Source organism: Pseudophryne corroboree, chromosome 3 (genome assembly GCF_028390025.1).
Source record: "Pseudophryne corroboree isolate aPseCor3 chromosome 3, aPseCor3.hap2, whole genome shotgun sequence".
Lineage (NCBI taxonomy): Eukaryota > Metazoa > Chordata > Amphibia > Anura > Myobatrachidae > Pseudophryne > Pseudophryne corroboree.
Genome location: NC_086446.1, coordinates 315439528 through 315462765, shown reverse-complemented (window position 1 = coordinate 315462765; position 23238 = coordinate 315439528). Strand labels below are relative to the sequence as shown.

Sequence of the window (23238 nt, the reverse complement as noted above, 5' to 3'; positions counted from 1 at the left end):
TAAAGCTCAGCAGAGACATATTAATCAGGTTTTTTTAGAAAAATTTTTTTCCCGTTGTACAGATATATAGATGATCAGTTGTTAGTCTGCAGATGGCACAGAGTCTTTAATAGAGTTAGGCTGAGTACACACTTGATGATGCGCATAAGATGCAACATCATCAAGGCAAATTATATCGGGCATACACACTGAACAATATCGTTTATGATATAGTCAGCGACAGCATCCACCCACGTCCAGATGCATGCAGTCTTGTCCAATATTTTTATATTTCAAAACTTGAATTAAAGATATTGGACATAATTAATGACCGCAGGAGCGCGAATCGTTAACGATATACGATACACACTGAACAATGTGAACGATATATCGTCTGATCTGCCGGTTCGGACGATATATATCAGCTGCATATTGTCAATTGCCTTAAATGGAAAAAAACGATTTAGGAATAGAGGAAAGTGAAATCAATGTCCCACTAGAATGTGGCATTCCCCATCTATGGGTGCACTGTATCCCTTTCTTTGATCCCCACAAGGTTTTTGCAATGCTCCACTATTCAATGTTAAGTATGAGCTACAATCTCTTTTTGTTGGAATGAGTCAGCAGAAAATCTCACATCTTATCCTTTGAGACAACCTGGGGTCCTGATTTGGGATGCTGTCAAAATTCTAGCAGTTGGGATCCCGACAGCTAGAAGACCGACAGTGGGATCCCGATAGAATCCTGACAGATCCCAGAGGTAAGTACTGGGGTTGTGGTTAGGCTGCAGGGGTGGGAAGGTTAGGGTTAGGCTGCCATGGGGAGGGGCTAGGGTTAGGCTGCGAGAGGGGATGGGTAGGGTTAGGCTGTGATGGGAGTGGGGGCATTTATTAAGATTAAGGGTAGGGTGAAAATACTTTCCAGGTTCTGTCTGGACTCTGACAGTAGGGATTCCGCTGCCAGTCTTCTGACTGTCCGGATCTCGACTGCCGGGATTTCATACCCAACCCCCTGGTGTAGCTGCAGAGAGTAACATTCAGTCCCAGGTTCAGGTCAAGAGTAAGTGTACTACAGACCGCCAAATAGCATGGACTGTATTTTAGTTTACATGGTCATTAATTACACAAGCCTGCAAAATTTGATTAATGGAAATTGCCTGCAATTCTCTAGCTGATTCCAAAGGTATTTAGTGTGCTGATTTAAAAAAATAAAAAAAAGGATTTTTCACAAAACGATGTGAAGATAAGAGAAAATAGCCTATGTATTCAAGTGTATGCTGGAGAAATGCTCATTGTATTACAAAAGTATTAAGGAGATAGTTATGCAAAAAATATATGTATTATACACTGTTATACCACTTTTCCACCAAAAGCCCAGTTCCGAATTGGGGAAATTGAACACTGTTTCAAGTCGTGTCACAGCAACTTTAAACCCCTTTCACGCAGCAGGCTGGACCCAGGTTAGTGGCGGACCTTTCCTCTGCCAGTGCTTGGAGATCATCTCCAAGCACCAGTAAGCTGGCCCTCCGTAGGCTTTTAGCATGACCCGGGTCACCCACTTACACCGCAGCCTATTTGGGTCGGTTTCCCGGGTTATAGTTCAGAGACTCTTTTACACCAAACATTGAACCGGCTATAACCTGTGTTATTTGTTTGGTGGAAAAGGGGTATTGCCTACATTTCCAAGTCACTATACTGCATTTTTCTATTTCATTCAAAACTTTGTTTGATACTTTGTATTCTATACACTACTTGTTGGTCTTCTTTGTGCAATATCCAACTGCAGTCTCTCAGTAGAATCTTCCTCATCGCTCCTCACTAACAGCACCAAGGTTTTCAAGAAAGTATTCCAAGTGATTGTTCAAAAAGTATATTTTCAAGTTCATCAAACAACCTAATACTTTGTATTTTTATCATGTTTTTCACTACTTGTTGTAGTTGGGATCTCTGAAGTACCTCAAGAACTTCTTTACAACATCCTTAAAAGCATTTGCAAGCTTCTCTATCAAAAGGTTCTTGGGTTTTGTTTTTTTCAAACTCCTAGGGGTCTATTTACTAGGCCTTGGACAGAGATAAAGTGGACGGAGATAAAATACCAGCCAATCCCCTCCTAACTGCCATGTTACAGGCTGTGATCTCCATCCACTTTATCTCTGTCCGAGGCTTAGTAAATAGAACTCAAAGTCTGAAAGAACAACAGGAAGAAGCGCCTATGGTGTAGTATTTGTTCACAACGTATGTCAGCAGGGGATCCGGTCTGAAGATCGACAGTATCTAGGTCGACAATGTTTAGGTCAACCACTATAGGTCGACACAGTCACTAGGTCGACATGGATGGAAGGTCAACAGGGTTTCTAGGTCGACATGTGCTGGGTCGACAGGTCTAAAGGTCAACATGAGTTTTTCACATTTTTTTTCTTTTTTTGAATTTTTTCATACTTAACGATCCACGTGGACTACGATTGGAATGGTAATCTGTGCGAAGCGGTAGCGGAGCGAAGGCACCATGCAAGGGGACGCGGTGCACTAATTTGGGATCCCGGTCACTCTACGAAGAAAACGACACACAAAAAAAATCCTCATGTCGACCTTTAGACCTGTCGACCTAGCACATGTCGACCTAGAAACCCTGTCGACCTTCCATCCATGTCGACCTAGTGACTGTCGACCTATAGTGGTCGACCTAAACATTGTCGACCTAGATACTGTCGATTTGATGAACCACACCCGTCGGCAGTTGTCTTTTAGTTCTGGTCACTCAGGATCTCCCAACATGACCCTCTCTAGGAGGAAGACAATACTCTGCATCTAGACTTTTCTCCTAATTCAGAAATTAGCAGAAAAGTCCAGATGCAGAGCATTGTGTCCCTCCTAGAGAGGGTCATGTTGGGAGATCATGAGTGACCAGAACTAAAAGACAACTGCTGACATACGTTGTGAAAAAATACTACACCATAGGCGCTTGTTCTTCCTGTTGTTCTTTCAGATTATCTTTATGAGCCGTTTACCAAGTGGCCCTTTTTGAGGAACTGAACAGCCACCCGTAACACGGGGAAGGTGTTATTATCAGGCTAGTGAGCCTCTGTGGTGATCCGGATGAACTTATCCCATATACTCTGAATTCAGAAACAGGATCAAGAACTGTATGTGCAGACATTGAACTTATTTTATAAGTCCTCTGACGTGGACTAGCGCACTGATCCCTCCTTATTTCTAGAACTCAAAGTCTGTTTGGAGTTTTTAAATGTTTGGTTCCAACAAAAATGTATTTTTTCAAGTTGCCTTCTTTCAAGTACACAAATACTTAAAACAATATTGTTTATTGGCACAACCTTTACATACTTCTCAGTGGTGCAAGTAGAAATATTCTTTTAGTGGCACTGAGTGCCAAAAAATGGGTGTGTCCATGTATTGTGAGGGCATGTGACCACATGACACTAGGGGGAGTGGCTACATGACACTAGCAGCGTGGCCACACAACACAGCCCTGTTTCTTTGCACTCTGGAGGCAAGGCTAGAATTATATAGTAATGCCTCCAGTAAAATAGAAATATATAGTGATACCCCCAGTATAATAGAAATATATAGTAATGCCCCCAGTATAATAAATACAACAATATATAGTAATGCCTCCATTTTAACAGGAAAATATACTGTAGTAGTGCCCCCCGGTATAATAGCAATACATAGTATTTGTCACAACCCGGTCCAGTTTGCCCTGCCGATGGGTCACTTACCCCTCCTGCCGCATGCAGATTCGCTCCATCACAAAGTACCCGTGTCTGCTGTCACTTACAAGACATACAGGCTTCAGTATTTCCCGGCCTGGTAGGCCACAAGCTACATCAAAGCCTGACCTAAAGTACTGCTGTGCCAAGTCCCAATCACCTGACCGTGGTTCAGCCAATCGTTAGCCAGTATGATCTCTCTGCACCATCTGATTCTGCTCAGCCTATCCCAACTAGCCACGGGGTATATGTTTGGTTACTGGCTCTCAGTCTTCGCTAGTTCATTGTCTAACTCAGCTCTAGCTGAGTGAAGTTAACTGTGTTTCCCTGCAGGTGCAGTCTCTTTCCTAAGTATCGTTATCCAGCTCTCCACCTGTGCAGGCCTTTCCTTTGGCTGCACAGGTAATCTCAACAAGCTCCTGATTGCTGGTGCCAGCCAGCACCTGAGATTCCAGCCTATTCCAGTTCCCTGGATCCACTCCGGTTATTCACAAACTACCGTCCTGTTCAATGTTCAGTTTGCATCCAGTCCAAGTCATCTCAAGAGTGCTTCCTGATCCAGTTCTACAGTGACCATCCAGTCTGAAAGCTGGTTACCACACTGCTAAGGTCAGCCACTCCACCAGACTGGACTGCAGCTACAAGTAAGGAGAGTGTTGTACATCATTATTGTATCATCCCAGTGTTAGCCTGGTTACTACTATCACACTCTCCTCATACATCATCCATTCACCAACCCCAAAACCCTTGGTGGTCTAGTGGTCACGATCCGGCATTTTATTGCCGAGACCCGGGTTCGATTCCCGGCCAGGGGATGGTATTTGCCAGCTTAGTTATAGACCTCCAAGTACACCTCCTGACAAAGTGGGAGATGCCGTCATGCTCCCAAACACCATGGTCTTGTTGCTGGTGGTACATTATAATTGTGGTAATGACAGTCATGGGTGCAAAGTGTGTGGCAGGTGGTACTGCGTACCCGCTGCCAAATTAAGGGTACTCCATACCCGAGCGTACCCGCATACTTGCACCACTGAAACTTCTTCATACATCCTAGCTTGATGTGAAGAGAAGATAGTGGAGCTTTTTTGGGGGGATCAACTAAACCTTTCTGGATAACGTTTTTAAATTCAGGTTTTTAATTCAGCCCTGCTCAGCCATTGTTTTTTAATCATGTTCTCTGGGGAGTATTCATTAGCTAATTGCCGCACCAGAGGTATTAAATTAGTGGGGATTACCCCACGCACAAGTCCCGCAGACAGATTGAATTTAGCAGCTTAAGTCTGCAGAAAACAAAACACAAAATCGAGTTCGAAGTGGGAATTTTGAAGTGTTGCACATTTCAGAAAAGGAGGCGTGGTGACTCAGAAGGGGGCATGTCCTTAAGAAGATAGGGGGGGTGAGGCAGACAGGGTTAGTGAGGCTTGGGTTTCACTTGTGGCAATGGCTATAAGAAGAACACGGAAGAGAGGTAGTGGTGGCAGAGGGAGGCAAAGGAGACAGCAGGAGAGGCAGTGGGTTACTGGGAAGGCAGAGGGTCACAGAAAGAGGCAGTGGGTGACAGAGAAGGGAGTCGGTGGCAGTGGATGACAGGGAAAGGCAAAATGTGACACCTGGAGGCAGTAGTTGACAGCAGGGTGAGAGGGTGACAGGGAGAGAAAGGGTGTCAAGCAAAGAGTGACAGAGAGATGCAGTGGCTGACAGGGAGAGGGTGGCATGGAGAAGGAGAGGGTGACAGAGTGAGGATGACCAGGAGAAGCAGTGGGTGACAGGAAGAATTTGGTAGGGAGAGGCCGAGGGTGAAGGGGAGATGCTGACAAGCAGAGGGTGACAGTGGTTGAAAGTGAGAGGGTGACAGAGTGGGTGAAAGGGAGAGGCAGGTGGTGATGAGGACAGGGAGAGGGTAACAGAAAGAGGCAGAGGGTGATGGAAAGGGTAACATGGAGAGGCAGAGGGTGGCAGCAGGGCCAAAACTAGGATTTTTGTCACCCGGGCAAGGCAGGAATTTGTCTTGTTTGTGAAATTTTGGAGTAAAAACTATTTTATAAATGGAATTTTTATCATACTCTGTGAATAAATCTTATTAATTGCTCGTATTTGACTATTAATATTTTTTCTTCTTTGGGTGATATTTTTCTGGTGAGAGGGTCTGTTCCAGAATAACTCCACATAGATCCTATCAAGGAAGATTCTTGCCATACAGATTATCCATTGACTCCATTGGGAGAACCTTCCGTTTAAGCTTAAAGGGTGTATATACTGAATTTACAGCCTTGAAAAGAGTTTATATACTGATTTTACAGTGGTTTATTTACTAGTGAACTAGGATGCTTTGTGTTTCTGTGTGTTATTTTTAGGTTCCCGCTAACAGGGGTTCCAGCCAAATTGCTTCTTCATTTACAGCGCAAATCAGGAGTTTTTTGTTGTATATATATATCCAATAGCGGGCACTCCTCGGGTGTTTTCCCCTTCCCCGCTTCTGGCCACACCCCTAAACATAGGCCCCTACCACAACATTCCCCCGGTGGGCCCTTCATGCCCCAGTCCGACACTGCCGGGGGAGCAGCTGAGAGAAGAGGGAAAGAGAAGGAAAAGAGCAGCTCTTCCTTCCCCTCTGGCCGGGCATGGACTAGGGATGGCCATCGGTGGGTTATCCATCGATGGTATTATTGATGGATAACCTTGATGATGTGAAACCATCTGGAAGGGAACCATCAATGATTTCCCGTATCGATGGTCACATCTGCTTAAAGGTGGGTACACACTGGCCGATATATCGGCTGTTCTCTTGAACGCCCGATATATCGCGGGTCCGTCGGCCAGTGTGTACAGGCAATACGTCTGTGAACTCCGTCGTTCCCAGATGTATCGCATCGGCCCCGCAGCACAGCCGATGCCCAATATATCTACCAATATGCTGCGGCAGCCGGCGGTGATTGACAGCTGAACTGGGCGGGCTTGTGTACACGTCCGCCCAGTTCATGACGTCAGTTCCCGATGGATCGGGCAGTGTGTATCCTCAACAGACTGCCCGATTCGTTCATAGATCAATTGATCGGCAGATATATCTACCAGTGTGTACCCACCTTTAGTGTACCACGAGCTGCAGCTCGGGATGGGGCTTCATGGGTGTCATGCAGTGGAGCCGTATCCCGGCACCTTGGAAAAAACAATTCCGTTGCTCTGTAACATCAATGGCGGGAGACCATCTGGTTCTCCCCCATCACTGCTAAAAGTAGTTACCATTGGTCATAGACCATCGATGATTTCAAATCATCAATGTTCGATGGCTATCCCTAGCACAGACCATACCGCTGTTACTCAGTTAAGCAAAGCCAGGCCGCACTGCAGGCAGTGTTATTGGGGAGGAGAAAGGAGAGAGCAACCCCTCCTCCCCCTCCAGCTGGACTGTCAATAACCAATAGCAGTGGCTGCAGTGCACTGAGTCTGGGGCACTGGCGGGGTGCAGCGCAGCAGCATATAATGAGGCAATGTGACTCATTGTAATGCTGTCTGCGGCCAGTGCGGCAGGACCTGGGAATTCCAGGACAGTGCAAAATTTAAGTGCTGGTATGCCATACCACCGTATACCGACACACTTCGACCACTGGTCCCGCACCTCCAGCTTCTCGCAGGCTATTACATTTAGCACTAGGGGGTATATTTACTAAAAGTCGATTTTGGTTTTATTTAAAATCTACCACTATAGAACCAACATCCCCACAAAATTGATTACAGTGGTTCTATTTCAAATAGCTAATTTACTATAAATCGATTTTGAGTTCCTTTTAAAAGTTGCTGTGTGATGTGAGTTTTATTTTGAAGTTCTAAAAGTGTTCTGTTAATCAAAATATCGACCCAAAATCAACAGAAATCGATAACATTGATCAAACATTGATCAAAAATAGACCCAAAATAGACAAAAGCATTTCTATTAGTCAAAACAGGTCACATGCACTGTATTACCCACAAACACCTTCGTTCCTGTGCTAATTTGCATATCTACAATTGCCCCACATGCTTCTCTACCATGTTTTTTCCAACATATTGAGGTTTCAGACAATTCTACATGAAAAAAAAAGAACAAATTGAACTATTTCTGATAATTCTATTGAAAATGGTGATTTTGGGTTGATTTATAAATCGACTAATAGTAAATATAGGTTAGGAATTGAACTCTATGTTAAAGAATTGAAGGTTCTATTGTAGTTCTATTTAAATGTAAAGTTCTATTTCAGTCGATTTTGAGTCAATTTTAACTTTAGTAAATACCTGTCACACAAAATTGACTGAAAATCGACTTTTAGTAAATATACCCACAAAAGTCAAAGTATGGCTCCTATATCCAAAATATTAATGGGTACTATTGTGTAAAAGCAGACAAAGTTAAGTTATTGCCACAATAAATGTACATTTTTATAGAATACATATTATGTACTATGTACTTCTTTAATGTATTTTTTTGTATAAAAATGGACAAAAAACACAACTACTCTTAAACTTAATAATACCTATCTTACCTGAAAAAAATCCTCTGTAATTTCTTCAGTGTACACGATGTATCTGCCGTTATATTTTATATTGTAATGTCTCTTCACAATCTACTCCTTACTATACTCCCATGGTTTCTTTGCAAATTTTGGATTAAATCCTATAAGGTGCAAGGGGCCCAAGCTCGCCCCACACGCATGGATTCTTGTAGGTAGCCCTATGGGGCTGCTAACATAGATCACCGACTCCGGGGTTACCGTAAGTGTGGCATATTAGCCACACTTGCTCGTGCCATGAGCTGACTTGCGACTAATACTCAATTTTTCCTAAAATACATGGCACTCATCATTCAGTTTATTTTTTCTTTACAGACATACAGATGCAGTCACCCTCATCTTGCCGCAATTGCAATTATTCACAGCAAGGTGTGTATAGTCACATTTGCAATCACTCAATGCATTTTCAATGGATTGTGGGTACACACGCATTGAATACCCACGATCTTGGGTAAGCTAAAGAGTGTCACTTCTGTACTGTAAGTGCACAATGCTAATATAAATACATGGTCAAGTTACATTATTATGACTACTTCCTACATTTGATGTTGGCAGTGCGTAGCCCATAAAGTACGTCACGTGTCCTGCGCTGGCTTGGTGGGTATATAAGGTGTGCGATAGGCCGTCTGCACACATATCACTCATTGCTGTCATGGGTAAAAGGGGCGATTTATCGAAGTTGCAAAAAGGGATGATTATTGGCTTTCGGCCTTGGATCGCAGTATGTCTGAAACAGCGCAGTTTGTGAACTGTTCACGTGCTGCTGGGGCGAAGGTGTATCGTGACAGAACAAATGGAACCATTGCCAATAACCGACGTGGAAACTGCGGAGCACCGCGTGACACTGATGTGAGAGGTGAACGTCGGCTATGAAGGTGCATGAGGGCCGACCGACACGATACAGTAAAGCAGCTCACCATCAAAATGTACTTGTGCCAACCCACCAGCATTTGAGTCACTCCCAGCCCTTCTTGCTGCTGTCCGTCAGCACACGGCAGTTACTCTGCCTATTAGCTGGTGGTCATAATAATGTTACTCCACTGTGTACATCACACTGAACAGGTCAAATCTCAATCACTACACAACCATCGTGTGCTGAGCATGCGCACTGCAGTCTGTGTATGTCTGACCGAAATCTTACAGTACCAATGTTTGATTATGGGCCCAATTCAGCATGGATCGTAGATGTGCTAAAAATCGCACATCTATAATACATTACACTAGCATGCGGGAGGACGCCCAGCACAGGGCAAGTTCGCCCCGCATGCCAAGTCCAGCCATTCCCCACCACACACACATGTGAAAGCATCGCACAGCGGCGATGCTTTCACATTTTTAGGGTAGTCCTCTGCCTATGCAGCTTATCTTTGAAGGCAGACGGCTACCCGCCATGTTTCGTGTCACATCGGCTGCATGTGACGTCATAAACGGACCCCGCAAACGGTCCGGACATGCCTGTGTTGTCCAGATCACGCCCCCCAATGCTGCTGCGATGCCCTTAAACACCACCGTGACACTCCCTCCAGCCCCGCGAACGCCGTTCGTAGATGTGAGATGAGTTACTTACATCAGTAGTAGGAAAATTGATGGAAACACAGAGTTGTAGATTATCTCAAATCCATCAATTTACAGGATCCCGAACAGCATGGATTCACTGGGGGGAGATCATCTCAACTACTGACTTTTTTGACAGTAGTGTGACTAAAGTGATGGATAAAGTTGGAGCCGTGGATATAGCTTATCTAGACTTTAGTAAGGCTTGTGACACTGTTCCACATCGCAGACTGCTAAATAAACTTGGAACCTTGGGATTGGATACTAGGATTATTGAATGGATAAAATCTTGGTTGCAGGATAAAAAAACTGAGAGTTGTGGTAAATGGAGTGCATTCACAGGAGGGAAATGTTACCAGTGGAGTACCCCAGGGATCTGTACTTGGGGGGGTCATTCCGACCCGATCGCAGCAGTGCGATTAGGTCTGAACTGCGCATGCGCCGCGACTGCAATGCGCAGGTGCGTAGCTGCCCGGCGACGGGAAACGCCGGGCAGTGTGGGACCTTACGAAGAAAGCGATCGCAAGGTGATTGACAGCAAGAAGGCGTTTCTGGGTGGCAACTGACCGTTTTCTGGGAGTGCCGTGGAAAACACAGGCATGTCCAAGCATTTGCAGGGCGGGTGTCTGACGTCAATTCCGGGACCTGACAGGCTGAAGTGATCACAGTGGCTGAGTAAGTACAGAGCTACTCAGAAACTGCACAAAAACCTTTTGCACAGCTCCCCTGCACAAGCGATCGCACACTTGCTATGCTAAAATACACTCCCCCATAGGCGGCGACTATCTGATCGCACGGCTGTAAAAAAAACTGCTACTGTGCGATCAACTCGGAATGACACTCTTGGACCAGTGCTTTTTAATATCTTTATTGGTGACATTGCAAATGGCATTTAAGGGAAAGTATGCCTTTTTGCAGATGACAAAAAGGTATGCAACAGAGTAGACACACCTGGGGGTATATTTTCTAAGCTCCCGATTTTGTCCGATTTTGTTTTTTTTTTCAAAGTACCATCTCGGGAATTTACTAAACAGAAATCTCGGCAGTGATCACAAATACGAATGAATACACCATCGGTCAAACACGCCTGTTACATTTTATACAACTCTGTAATTTACTAAGAATTCGTATTCACAATCACTGCCAGCAAAAGCCAAACACTGCCGGTAAATCATAGAATTCGTAAAAAAAAAAGCAGTTTTAAAATAGACCTGCTTTTTTTTATCCGTATTCTGATAGGCATGCACGGATCAGTGAGATCCGTGCATGCTTATCTGTGGGTAGGGGTGTGAAAGTGTGCTAAATTAAAGAAAAAAATGGTGTGGGGTCCCCCCTCCTAAGCATAACCAGCCTCGGGCTCTTTGAACCGGTCCTGGTTGTAAAAATACAGGGGGAAAAATGACTAGGGTCCCCCCATATTTAAACAACCAGCACCGGGCTCTGCGTCCGGTCCTGGTTCAAAAAATATGGGGGGAAAATATGTAGGGGTCCCCCGTATTTTTCAAACCAGCACTGGGATCCACTAGCGAGAGAGATAATGCCACAGCTGGGGGTCACTTTTATACTGGTCCCTGCGGCTGTGGCATTACCCACCCCCAACTAGTCACCCTTGGCCGGGGTACCCTGTAGGAGTGGGGACCCCTTAATTCAAGGGTTCCCCTCCTCCAGCCACCCATGGGCCAGGGGTGAAGCCCCGAGGCTGTCCCCCCATCCGTGGGCGATGGATGGTAGGCTGATAACCTTTGTGTAAAAAGAAAGAATGTTGTTTTTTGGAGTAGAACAACAAGTCCCAGCAAGCCTTCCCCGCAAGCTGGTACTTGGAGAACCACAAGTACCAGCATGCGGGGAAATAACGGGCCCGCTGGTATCTGTAGTTCTACTACAAAAAAATACCCCAAAAAATACACAACACACACACCGTGATAGTATAACTTTAATTGACATACATGCACACTTACAAACACACATACTTACCTATGTTGACACGGAGCACCTCGGTCCCCTTGTCTACGTAGAATCCACGGGGTACCTGTAAATAAAAATTATACTTACAAACAATCCGGCGTCGTTCTGTCCAATTCTTTAACTTTGTAATCCACATACTTGTATAAAATAATAAACCTTAGACTAGACAAAGGGCGATCGGGCACTGGTAAAATTAGTAGTGATGTGCACCTGAAATTTTTCAGGTTTTGGTTTTGGGTTCGGTTCCGTGGCCGTGTTTTGGGTTCGGACGCGTTTTGGCAAAACCTCACCGAATTTTTTTTGTCGGATTCGGGTGTGTTTTGGATTCGGGTGTTTTTTTCAAAAGACCCTAAAAAACAGCTTAAATCATAGAATTTGGGGGTCATTTTGATCCCATAGTATTATTAACCTCAATAACCATAATTTCCACTAATTTTCAGTCTATTCTGAACACCTCACACCTCACAATATTATTTTTAGTCCTAAAATTTGCACCGAGGTCGCTGGATGGCTAAGCTAAGCGACCCTAGTGGCCGACACAAACACCTGGCCCATCTAGGAGTGGCACTGCAGTGTCACGCAGGATGGCCCTTCAAAAAAATACTCCCCAAACAGCACATGACGCAAAGAAAAAAAGAGGCGCAATGAGGTAGCTGTGTGACTAAGCTAAGCGACCCTAGTGGCCGACACAAACACCTGGCCCATCTAGGAGTGGCACTGCAGTGTCACGCAGGATGGCCCTTCAAAAAAATACTCCACAAACAGCACATGACGCAAAGAAAAATGAAAGAAAAAAGAGGTGCAAGATGGAATTGTCCTTGGGCCCTCCCACCCACCCTTATGTTGTAAAAACAGGACATGCACACTTTAACGAACCCATCATTTCAGCGACAGGGTCTGCCACACGACTGTGACTGAAATGACTGGTTGGTTTGGGCCCCCACCAAAAAAGAAGCAATCAATCTCTCCTTGCACAAACTGGCTCTACGGAGGCAAGATGTCCACCTCATCATCATCGTCCGATTCATCACCCCTTTCACTGTGTACATCCCCCTCCTCACAGATCATTAATTCGTCCCCACTGGAATCCACCATCTCAGGTCCTCGTGTACTTTCTGGAGGCAATTGCTGCTGGTGAATGTCTCCATGGAGGAATTGATTATAATTCATTTTAATGAACATCATCTTCTCCACATTTTCTGGAAGTAACCTCGTACGCCGATTGCTGACAAGGTGAGCGGTGGCACTAAACACTCTTTCGGAGTACACACTGGAGGGAGGGCAACTTAGGTAGAATAAAGCCAGTTTGTGCAAGGGCCTCCAAATTGCCTCTTTTTCCTGCCAGTATACGTACGGACTGTCTGACGTGCCTACTTGGATGCGGTCACTCATATAATCCTCCACCATTCTTTCAATGGTGAGAGAATCATATGCAGTGACAGTAGACGACTTGTCAGTAATCGTTGGCAGGTCCTTCAGTCCGGACCAGATGTCAGCATCAGCAGTCGCTCCAGACTGCCCTGCATCACCGCCAGCGGGTGGGCTCGGAATTCGTAGCCTTTTCCTCGCACCCCCAGTTGCGGGAGAATGTGAAGGAGGAGATGTTGACGGGTCGCGTTCCGCTTGACTTGACAATTTTGTCACCAGCAGGTCTTTGAACCTCTGCAGACTTGTGTCTGCCGTAAAGAGAGATCCAAGGTAGGTTTTAAATCTAGGATCGAGCACGGTGGCCAAAATGTAGTGCTCTGATTTCAACAGATTGACCACACGTGAATCCTGGTTTAGCGAATGAAGGGCTCCATCCACAAGTCCCACATGCCTAGCGGAATCGCTCTGTTTTAGCTCCTCCTTCAATGCCTCCAGCTTCTTCTGCAAAAGCCTGATGAGGGGAATGACCTGACTCAGGCTGGCAGTGTCTGAACTGACTTCACGTGTGGCAAGTTCAAAAGGTGGCAGAACCTTGCACAACGTTGAAATCATTCTCCACTGCGCTTGAGACAGGTGCATTCCACCTCCTTTGCCTATATCATGGCCAGATGTATAGGCTTGAATGGCCTTTTGCTGCTCCTCCATCCTCTGAAGCATATAGAGGGTTGAATTCCACCTCGTTACCACCTCTTGCTTCAGATGATGGCAGGGCAGGTTCAGGTGTTTTTGGTGGTGCTCCAGTCTTCTGTACGCGGTGCCTGTACGCCGAAAGTGGCCCGCAATTCTTCTGGCCACCGACAGCATCTCTTGCACGCCCCTGTCATTTTTTAAATAATTCTGCACCACCAAATTCAAGGTATGTGCAAAACATGGGACGTGCTGGAATTTGCCCAGATGTAATGCACTCACAATATTGCTGGCATTGTCCGATGTCACAAATCCCCAGGAGAGTCCAATTGGGGTAAGCCATTCTGCGATGATCTTCCTCAGTTGCCGTAAGAGGTTTTCAGCTGTGTGCCTATTCTGGAAAGCGGTGATACAAAGCGTAGCCTGCCTAGGAACGAGTTGGCGTTTGCGAGATGCTGCTACTGGTGCCGCCGCTGCTGTTCTTGCAGCGGGAGGCAATACATCTACCCAGTGGGCTGTCACAGTCATGTAGTCCTGAGTCTGCCCTGCTCCACTTGTCCACATGTCCGTGGTTAAGTGGACATTGGGTACAACTGCATTTTTTAGGACACTGGTGAGTCTTTTTCTGACGTCCGTGTACATTCTCGGTATCGCCTGCCTAGAGAAGTGGAACCTAGATGGTATTTGGTAACGGGGGCACACTACCTCAAGAAATTGTCTAGTTCCCTGTGAACTAACGGCGGATACCGGACGCACGTCTAACACCAACATAGTTGTCAAGGCCTCAGTTATCCGCTTTGCAACAGGATGACTGCTGTGATATTTCATCTTCCTCGCAAAGGACTGTTGGACAGTCAATTGCTTACTGGAAGTAGTACAAGTGGTCTTCCGACTTCCCCTCTGGGATGACGATCGACTCCCAGCAGCAACAACAGCAGCGCCAGCAGCAGTAGGCGTTACACTCAAGGATGCATCGGAGGAATCCCAGGCAGGAGAGGACTCGTCAGACTTGCCAGTGACATGGCCTGCAGGAGTATTGGCTTTCCTGGGTAAGGAGGAAATTGACACTGAGGGAGTTGGTGGTGTGGTTTGCGCGAGCTTGGTTACAAGAGGAAGGGATTTACTGGTCAGTGGACTGCTTCCGCTGTCGCCCAAAGTTTTTGAACTTGTCACTGACTTATTATGAATGCGCTGCAGGTGACGTATAAGGGAGGATGTTCCGAGGTGTTTAACGTCCTTACCCCTACTTATTACAGCTTGACAAAGGCAACACACGGCTTGACACCTGTTGTCCGCATTTCTGTTGAAATACTTCCACACTGAAGAGCTGATTTTTTTGGTATTTTCACCAGGCATCTCAATGGCCATATTCCTCCCACGGACAACAGGTGTCTCCCCGGGTGCCTGACTTAAACAAACCACCTCACCATCAGAATCCTCCTTGTCAATTTCCTCCCCAGCGCCAGCAACACCCATATCCTCATCCTGGTGTACTTCAACACTGACATCTTCAATTTCACTATCAGGAACTGGACTGCGGGTGCTCCTTTCAACACTTGCAGGGGGCGTGCAAATGGTGGAAGGCGCAAGCTCTTCCCGTCCAGTGTTGGGAAGGTCAGGCATCGCAACCGACACAATTGGACTCTCCTTTGGGATTTGTGATTTCGAAGAACGCACAGTTCTTTGCTGTGCTTTTGCCGCATGTCTCTTCTTTTTTCTAGCGAGAGGATGAGTGCTTCCATCCTCATGTGAAGCTGAACCACTAGCCATGAACATAGGCCAGGGCCTCAGCCGTTCCTTGCCACTCCGTGTCGTAAATGGCATATTGGCAAGTTTACGCTTCTCCTCAGACGCTTTTAATTTTGATTTTTGGGTCATTTTTTTACTGATCTTTTGTGTTTTGGATTTTACATGCTCTGTACTATGACATTGGGCATCGGCCTTGGCAGACGACGTTGATGGCATTTCATCGTCTCGGCCATGACTAGTGGCAGCAGCTTCAGCACGAGGTGGAAGTGGATCTTGATCTTTCCCTATTTTTTTAACCTCCACATTTTTGTTCTCCATATTTTGCGCACAACTAAAAGCCACCACAGGTATACAATGTAGATGGATGGATAGTATAGTATTACTTATACTTATGGACGACGAGTGACGACACAGAGGTAGGTACAGCCGTGGCCTACCGTACTGCTGCTTAGTGCTTATATATAAATATAATATACTGTATAACGGACCTGGTGGACAGTGTCAGCAGCAGACTGCTAAACTAGTATGAAGAAAGAAAAAAAAAACACCACAGGTATACAATGTAGATGGATGGATAGTATAGTATTACTTATACTTATGGACGACGAGTGACGACACAGAGGTAGGTACAGCCGTGGCCTACCGTACTGCTGCTTAGTGATTATATATAAATATAATATACTGTATAACGGACCTGGTGGACAGTGTCAGCAGCAGACTGCTAAACTAGTATGAAGAAAGAAAAAAAAAACACCACAGGTATACAATGTAGATGAATGGATAGTATAGTATTACTTATACTTATGGACGACGAGTGACGACACAGAGGTAGGTACAGCCGTGGCCTACCGTACTGCTGCTTAGTGCTTATATATAAATATAATATACTGTATAACGGACCTGGTGGACAGTGTCAGCAGCAGACTGCTAAACTAGTATGAAGAAAGAAAAAAAAAAACACCACAGGTATACAATGTAGATGGATGGATAGTATAGTATTACTTATACTTATGGACGACGAGTGACGACACAGAGGTAGGTACAGCCGTGGCCTACCTTACTGCTGCTTAGTGATTATATATAAATATAATATACTGTATAACGGACCTGGTGGACAGTGTCAGCAGCAGACTGCTAAACTAGTATGAAGAAAGAAAAAAAAAACACCACAGGTATACAATGTAGATGGATGGATAGTATAGTATTACTTATACTTATGGACGACGAGTGACGACACAGAGGTAGGTACAGCCGTGGCCTACCGTACTGCTGCTTAGTGCTTATATATAAATATAATATACTGTATAACGGACCTGGTGGACAGTGTCAGCAGCAGACTGCTAAACTAGTATGAAGAAAGAAAAAAAAAACACCACAGGTATACAATGTAGATGGATGGATAGTATAGTATTACTTATACTTATGGACGACGAGTGCACTGACGACACAGAGGTAGGTACAGCCGTGGCCTACCGTACTGCTGCTTAGTGCTTATATATAAATATAATATACAGTATAACGTACCTGGTGGACAGTGTCAGCAGCAGACTGCTAAACTAGTATGAAGAAAGAAAAAAAAACCACCACAGGTATACAATGTAGATGGATGGATAGTATAGTATTACTTATACTTATGGACGACGAGTGCACTGACGACACAGAGGTAGGTACAGCCGTGGCCTACCGTACTGCTGCTTAGTGCTTATATATAAATATAATATACTGTATAACGGACCTGGTGGACAGTGTCAGCAGACTGCTAAACTAGTATGAAGAAAGAAAAAAAAAAACACCACAGGTATACAATGTAGATGGATGGATAGTATAGTATTACTTATACTTATGGACGACGAGTGCACTGACGACACAGAGGTAGGTACAGCCGTGGCCTACCGTACTGCTGCTTAGTGCTTATATATAAATATAATATACTGTATAACGGACCTGGTGGACAGTGTCAGCAGACTGCTAAACTAGTATGAAGAAAGAAAAAAAAACCACCACAGGTATACAATGTAGATGGATGGATAGTATAGTATTACTTATACTTATGGAGACGAGTGCACTGACGACACAGAGGTAGGTACAGCCGTGGCCTACCGTACTGCTGCTTAGTGCTTATATATAAATATAATATACTGTGTGTATAACGGACCTGGTGGACAGTGTCAGCAGACTGCTAAACTAGTATGAAGAAAGAAAAAAAAAACACCACAGGTATACAATGTAGATGGATGGATAGTATAGTATTACTTATACTTATGGACGAGTGACGACACAGAGGTAGGTACAGCCGTGGACTACCGTACTGCTGCTTAGTGCTTAAATATAAATATAATATACTGTATAACGGACCTGGTGGACAGTGTCAGCAGCAGACTGCTAAACTAGTATAAAGAAAGAAAAAAAAAACACCACAGGTATACAATGTAGATGGATGGATAGTATTACTTATACTTATGGACGACGAGTCGACACAGAGGTAGGTACAGCCGTGTCCTACCGTACTGCTGCTTAGTGCTTAATTATATATATATAATATACTGTATAACGGACCTGGTGGACACTGCAGTGTCAGCAGACAGCTAAACAAACTAGCATGAAGAAAGAAAAAAAAAACACCACAGTGTTTTTCAGGCAGACAAACGTATACTGGACTGGTGGTCACTGTCAGCAAAACTGTGCACTGTACTCCTGCTATAACTGCTCCCCAGTCTCCACAATTAGGCAGTGTGAGCAGTGCACTCAGCACAGATATATCATGCAGCAGTGCAGCACACTGAGTGAGCACAGATATGGTGGAGCGTTTTTTTTCAGGCAGAGAAACAACGGATTAAACTCAAAACCCTGCACTGTACTCCCTAACAGCTGCTCCCCGTCCCCAATCCTCCCCACAATTATAACTAACTAAGTTCTAATATAATACAACGGACTCGGAGAGGACGCCAGCCACGTCCTCTCCCTATCAATCTCAATGCACGTGTGAAAATGGCGGCGACGCGCGGCTCCTTATATAGAATCCGAGTCCCGCGAGAATCCGACAGCGGGATGATGACGTTCGGGCGCGCTCGGGTTAACCGAGCAAGGCGGGAGGATCCGAGTCGCTCGGACCCGTGTAAAAAAAAGGTGAAGTTCGGGCGGGTCGGATTCCGAGGATCCGAACCCGCTCATCACTAAAAATTAGTACTGTATTAATACTGTAGAACCAAATTTTGGACAATTAAACACTCCAAAATAGGAAAAAAGAAGAAAAAACTGTGTTTTTTACTTCGATAAATAACGTTGTCCTGCTTGGTGGTGCGCCCAGAGCCAGAGAGTACATATACTAGAGAAAAGGAGAGAAAGAAGGCTCTTGTGTGGGCGCACTCTTGGAAGGAAAGGAAAATTCCTATAACATGTAGAGAGAGATACTTAAAACATAACTTTTAATGTTGACATTTGTAATAAGAATACCCATATAAATGATCCATATCAAAGAAAAAAATGTGATAATTAGAATTATTAAAAATGTTCTGGTCTGTTTAATCACACTTGGTGATTGGAATGGTTGTAGACATTGAATCGTCTTACCCCCAATTCCCCTGACCAGCACAGAATATCTGTGTTGATGGAACCAAGGAGTGATCATAAGAGTTATTTGATAAGTAAGTCCCACTAGGGCTACTTAATTCAAAGATGGTTGGTCTCCTGCATTCAACTGAGCTTGACTTTCTGACGTAAGCCACAAAAAATAGTAGTAGGCCTCAAAAGAAGAAAAAAAGAAAGAGGAAAGGGGAAAGGGGAAAAGAGAGTTAGTGGTGATACTGCTGTTGGCGTCGCAAACACATATGAAGGGAAATGGTCCCAGCTCTACAACACCGGGTATTCACAGGAAGTCTCCTCTCCTGGTACTGACCCGGCCCAACGCTGTTTGGCTTCCAAGATCAGACGAGATCGGGCATTGGCAGCGTGGTATGATAGTAGAGAATTTTTATGATAGTACACCAATGAGAGTGCACCTATGTAGGAAACGGAAGAAAGAGGAAGAAAAGGAGAGAGAGAAATAAAGAAAGAGAAAAAGAAATTAAAATAGTATATGGGAGAAAAAAGGAATGAATCAGTATAGCGCAATAGATGGATCTGCTTTCTGCGTTAGACACAGCTCAAGGTAAATGCCAAATATACACAGGACAGCAGCAGACTTGCAGTAGATAGTGCTGATGACCGCAAGTCTGCTGCTGTCCTGTGTATATTTGGCACAGACGGCAACCCTCGATGCGCATTAATTTCTATCATATCTGATTGGACCCACTGCTGCTCTGTATACAGCGTGCACAGACAACAACACATTATGTGCATTTATGAATATGCTTGATTATACAGTAAATGTTTAGATCTGTGTAGCACACATATATATTCTTATCAGAGTGCTGGTGACTGGAAGTCCACTGCTGTTCTGTGTATATTCTGCACAGACCGCAATCTTTGATGCGCATTTAGTAATTTGTTGTATGTTATCCTATGTCATTGGACCTGTGTAGCACACACACAGCTCTTTGCTACAGCACTACTGTCTAATAACTTAACATATATAGCCTCAATCTTTTTCTTATCTCTTTTCTTCTTCCCTGATTTTTCCAAAACCAATATCTGTTAAAGTATTCATACTGGTATGCTAAGTTTTTTTTTTCCAGCAGAGGCCAGTATATTGTCCTATAATTATCTTACTCATCGTGAGCCTCAGCATGTTCTTTTGAATTTCTATTTTTAGCCTAGTATGCACGATGAATACCGATGTGATTTGTTTAAAATATTAGTAATTTCATTTCACTTCAATTTCTCACTAGTCTTTCGTGATGATATATATATTTTTTTGACAATTTAACCCATCATATCTCTCATACCTCTTGCTCATACCTCACTATTGTTTCATGGACTCTCATCTGCGATTCACGGAGCACAATACCACAGACGTGGGATTTGTTGAGCTGTGTCTAACGCAGAAAGCAGATCCATCTATTGCGCTATACTGATTCATTCCTTTTTTCTCCCATATACTATTTTCATTTCTTTTTTCTCTTTATTTTTTTCTCTCTCTCCTTTTCTTCCTCTTTCTTCCGTTTCCTACATAGGTGCACTCTCATTGGTGTACTATCATAAAAATTCTCTACTATCATACCACGCTGCCAATGCCCGATCTCGTCTGATCTTGGAAGCCAAACAGCGTTGGGCCGGGTCAGTACCAGGAGAGGAGACTTCCTGTGAATACCCGGTGTTGTAGAGCTGGGACCATTTCCCTTCATATGTGTTTGCGACGCCAACAGCAGTATCACCACTAACTCTCTTTTCCCCTTTCCTCTTTCTTTTTTTCTTCTTTTGAGGCCTACTACTATTTTTTGTGGCTTACGTCAGAAAGTCAAGCTCAGTTGAATGCAGGAGACCAACCATCTTTGAATTAAGTAGCCCTAGTGGGACTTACTTATCAAATAACTCTTATGATCACTCCTTGGTTCCATCAACACAGATATTCTGTGCTGGTCAGGGGAATTGGGGGTAAGACGATTCAATGTCTACAACCATTCCAATCACCAAGTGTGATTAAACAGACCAGAACATTTTTAATAATTCTAATTATCACATTTCTTTCTTTGATATGGATCATTTATATGGGTATTCTTATTACAAATGTCAACATTAAAAGTTATGTTTTAAGTATCTCTCTCTACATGTTATAGGAATTTTCCTTTCCTTCCAAGAGTGCGCCCACACAAGAGCCTTCTTTCTCTCCTTTTCTCTAATAAAATAATAAACCGACAACCCGAACCTCGCAACTAAAGGGGTTCCATGTTTACACATGGAACCCCTCTCCCTGACTGGCGGGACCCCCCGTGACATCTGTCAGTGAAGGTCCCGCCAGCCAATCAGGGAGCGCCACGTCATGGCACACTCCTGATTGGCTGTGCGCTCCTGCACTGTCAATCAGGAGGAGCACACTGGTTACAATGTAGCGTAGCGCAGCTCCATTACAACCAATGATGGGAACTTTGCGGTCTGCGGTTAACCGCAAAGTTAATTGGGGTCACTCTTGTGGGTGACCCCAATTAACTTTGCGGTTAACCGCAGACCTAATGTGCTACTGCCCTTGTATATCTTGCCCGCGCATCTTCCTCCTCAAGGATTAACCTCTGAGTGTATCCTGAGGGAGACTGTGCCAACACATAAAACAGCTGCCTGCTATTACCACTGTGCAGTGGCGGATCCAGGGGGGGGGCACGCGGGCCCGTGCCCCCCCTGTCATGTCTGGCACACTAGGAGACCCTCCACACTGGGCCGCCCCAACCCCGTACCTTGCTGCCGCAGTTGGTAACAGCCGCCACCCCCCGGGCACCCGCAGCTTGCGCTGCAGCCGCAGCCAGTGTGTTAGTCGCTGGGAGGCAGTGGGAGGCGAGCAGAGCGGACTGTCCCTCCAGTTAGGCGATTCCACCATTGAGAGGAGAGAGGCACAGGACGCATACAGCACAAGACAGGAGATTGAGCCTCCCACAACCGCACGGCCCGGCCAAGCCTCCCCCATACAGAAGCGCCCTGTGCTGGGGATCTTTGCACAGGAGTGCCCCCCCTCCCTCATTGCTGCATTCCCCTGACGGGCAGAGACACGGCGTGGAAGCTCCTCAGCCATAACTCCGCACAAAAGAGCTAAGCAAAGAGTGCTTTTAATTGTGGAAATGGCGGAGGGGAGCTGCGGGTACCTAACAGGAGCAGTGGGTACTCGACTTGACTGTACTTCTGGGCACCTGGCTACACAGCAGAAGTGGGTCTGATGTCAGAGGGCTTTCAGTTCAGGTGGAGATGATTAATTCAATGTGTATGTATGTAACTGTGTTAATGTATATATATATATATAGGCAGTTCCCCCCCTCACTGCTGCCCTACCCTCCATATACCCCCTTCCCTCCTCCCACTGCTGCCCTCACATATGGAGGAGATCCCCCCCCCCCTCACTGCTGCTCTACCCTCCATATGCCCCATCCCTCCTCCCACTGCTGCCCTTTCAAATGGAGGAGACCCCCCTCACTACTGCCCTACCCTCCTTATCCCCCTTCCCTCCTCCCACTGCTACCCTCCCATATGGAGGAGACCCCCTCTCTTCTGCCATCGCCTCTGAAGGAAACGCCTCTGCTGGGAGGTTAGGAGGGCAGTGAGCAGGGAAGGCCATGTCTGCACCTACATTCAGGTTATGCCATCCTGACTCTGAGATGGCGAACCTGAACTCCATGGAGAAGTGGAAAGCTGAGCTTTCCATTTCTTCATGAATCGCACTCACCATACTGCCTCTCCCTGTCCCCCTCTCCTTGTTACCCACTGCCACCTACCCCTGGCATCACCCACTTTTTCCTCGTCACCCTTTCCCCGGTGTTACCCACATGCCTCTCTCTGTTACCCACTGCCTCTGCGTCTTCCACTATGTCTCCTTCACCCACTGCCTCACCCTCTTCCTCTCCCCTTCATCACTATAAACCCATCACCCTCTCTCTCCTGTCACCCTCTGCCTCTCCAAAGTGTCACCCTCTTCCCGTTTTACGAATATGACATTCTCTTTGAGGCCATGACCCTTGTTGCTAGGTCATGCCCTTGTTGTGAGGCCACGCGCACCTTCATGGGACCGCACGCTGAAAGCGTGCACAA

General features: G+C 45.3%; 2 pseudogenes; one reads left to right on the top strand and one right to left on the bottom strand.

Annotated features, from left to right (window-relative positions):
* Positions 1 to 19419: 19419 nt before the first annotated feature.
* LOC134894539 (5S ribosomal RNA) lies at positions 19420 to 19538 on the bottom strand (annotated as a pseudogene).
* Positions 19539 to 20717: 1179 nt separating this feature from the next.
* LOC134894538 (5S ribosomal RNA) lies at positions 20718 to 20836 on the top strand (annotated as a pseudogene).
* The last annotated feature ends 2402 nt before the right edge of the window (positions 20837 to 23238 follow it).